Source organism: Rhipicephalus microplus, chromosome 1 (genome assembly GCF_043290135.1).
Source record: "Rhipicephalus microplus isolate Deutch F79 chromosome 1, USDA_Rmic, whole genome shotgun sequence".
NCBI lineage: Eukaryota > Metazoa > Arthropoda > Arachnida > Ixodida > Ixodidae > Rhipicephalus > Rhipicephalus microplus.
The window spans coordinates 152,921,930-152,924,812 of record NC_134700.1 but is presented as its reverse complement, the minus strand read 5'-3'; positions in this window follow the sequence as shown (position 1 = coordinate 152,924,812).

Genomic DNA, 2,883 nt, shown 5'->3' with positions numbered 1-2,883 from the left:
AACCCAGTACCAAGGCGGTGGCGATGTTGCTTGCTAACGATGCGTTTTCTTCTTCCAAATTTTCCTCCGCCAAAAAAGAGCCATCCTGGCAACCTAAGAGTCTGGAGGCAGAGGGCTATAATATGTCTTAAGGCGGGCGACGTGGGCGATGTCACGTCCACGCCGGCACACGTCGTCACATGGGGAAAGTGGCTCAATAAGTAAATTCACCGGCGAGGTTTGCTCCAAAACGTGGTAAGGGCCCTCGTACTTCGGGAAAAGTTTTGAGGAAAGGCCGGGGGTTTGGTAAGAACCACAAGCCATACAAGTGATCCCGGGGAATAGCTTTGGCTTCGTGAAGAGTCGGCGTTGTTTTCTTTTTGGCGCTGCTGTCCTTGTGACGTAAAGGTGCGTGCGAGTTCACGGCACTCTTTCGCTTATCGGGCACTTCGGACACACATGGGCATTCGGATGCGTCAGGACGGTATGAAAGGAGAGTGTCGATGGTGTGGGATGGTTCGCGTCCATAAAGAAGAAAGAAAGGTGAAATTCTAGTGGTAGACTGTGCCGCGGTGTTGTATGTGAACGTGATGAAGGGAAGAGTGCGATCCCAGTTAGTATGATCAGATGTCACATACATCGCGAGCATATCCTCGAGGGTGCAGTTAAATCTCTCCGTGAACCCGTTAGTCAACGTGTGGTATGCCGTGGTCTTGCGATGAACAACATGGCATTGAGAAAGCAGAGCCATGACGACTTCTGATAGGAAGGCTCGACCTCGGTCACTTAGTAGTTCTCGAGGTGCACCATGTCAGAGTATAAAGCGATGGAGGACGAAGGACGCTACGTCCTGCGCAGTGGCACTTGGAAGGGCAGAGGACTCAGCGTAGCGTGTTAAATGGTCCACAGCGATTATGATCCACCGATTTTCATCTCATGTTGTCGGTAGAGTGCCATAGAGGTCAATTCCGATCCGATCAAAAGGTTTGGCAGGGCATGGAAGTGGTTGAAGTGCACCGGACGAGTGGAAAGGCGGTAATTTGCGCCCTTGACAGTCAGGGCAGCCCATAACGAATTTTCGAACAAAGTTATACATTCCGCGCCAGTAGAAGCGATTGCGAATTGAAAACTCCAGCATGACCACATTGGGGATCGTCATGAAAGGAGGCGCATATTTGGTATCGCAAGCTGCGGGGGACAACCAAGAGCCACAAACGACCTTCAGGGGCGTAGTTGCGTCAGTGTAGCAGCTGATCACGAATGGCGAAGTGAGAAGCTTGACGTCGGAGAGATCGTGATACCGCAGTGGTTGACGATCCAGAGAGACAGTCAAAAAGTGAAGCGATCCACGGGTCCTTGTGTTGTTCACTGGCAAAGGAGTCGAGGTCGAGAGATGCGACGCAGTTGGTACCAGTGGTTCCGCAGGCCAAGTCGGGAGGTCAAGGCGAACGGGACAAGGCGTCGGCGTCAGAATGCTTGCGTCCGCTGCGATAAATGACGCGAATGTCGTACTCCTGGGTTTGCAGTGCCCACCGAGCTAGGCGGCCAGAGGGATCTTTCAAAGTGGCGAGCCAACAAAGTGCATGGTGATCCGTTACCAGGTCGAATGGGCTACCGTACAAATAAGGGCGGAACTTGCGAAGCGCCAACACTAGCGCTAAGCACTCCTTTTCAGTGACGCTGTAATTGGCTTCAGCTTTAGTGAGTGTGTGACTCATATACGCGACGACGTATGCGGTGTAGCCTGGCTTGCGTTGGGTAAGGACTGTGCCAAGACCACCCCGCCAGCGTCTGTGTGAACTTCCGCGTCAGCTGTTAGGTCGAACTGCAGAAGAATGGGAGGAGTTGTTAGCAGTCTACGGAACGTGGCAAACGCGACATCGCAGTCAGGCGACCAGTATAAAAGGTTTGCGTCACCGCGTAGGAGGTTGGTCAATGGTGACATAATCAAGGCAAAATTTCGAACGAAGCGCTGGAAGTACGAGCATAGTCCGATGAAACTGCGTAATTCTTTCAGTGTAGTAGGTTTCGGGAACACAGCGACTGCTCACAATTTCGCAGGGTCGGCTAAAACACCATGTTTGGACACGATGTGTCCTAACATGGACAGCTCTCGCGCGGCGAAGCGTCACTTTTTAAGGTTCAGATGGAAACCAGCGTTGGTTAAGCACGTCAGAACCAGTTGCAGCCGAAGCAGATGTGTAGGAAAATTGGGAGAGAAAAGGACAGTGTTGTCGAGGTAGCATAGACAGACGGACCACTTCAGTCCACGCAGCGTGTTGTCCATGAGTCGTTTAAACGTGGCAGGAGCATTACAAAGCCCAAAAGGCATTACATTAAATTCGTACAGGCCATCTGGTGTAATGAACGCAGTTTTCTGGCGATTAGCATCTGCCATAGAAAACTGCCAGTATTCATATCGTAAGTCTGAGGAGGAGAAGAATTCGGCTCCTTGGAGGCTGTCAAGGGCGTCGTTGATGCGCGGTAATCAATAGACGTCTTTACGCGTCATCTTGTTTAATCTCGGGTAGTCGACGCAAAATCGAATCTATCCATCCTTCTTTCGAACTAGAACGATAGAAGGTGCCCAAGGACTGTGCGATGGTTGAATAACGTGATGACGTAGCGTCTCTTCGACCTGGTCGTCGACGACGTGGCGTTCTGCAGTAGAGACACGGCACGGTGATTGACGCAATGTCTGGTGCAAACCGGTGTCAATGTAGTGGTGCACTGCGGAAGTGCGACCCAATTGCGGCTGAGAAACGTCGAATGAATTCGCGAAGTACTGGAGGAGATTAAGAAGCTCGGCACGTTCTTGAACACTTAAGGTGTCGGCGATGGAACTCGAGAAGATGTCACTCGACGAGCATTCCAGTGGGGAAAGGGCATGAAGTTCGGTCGAGG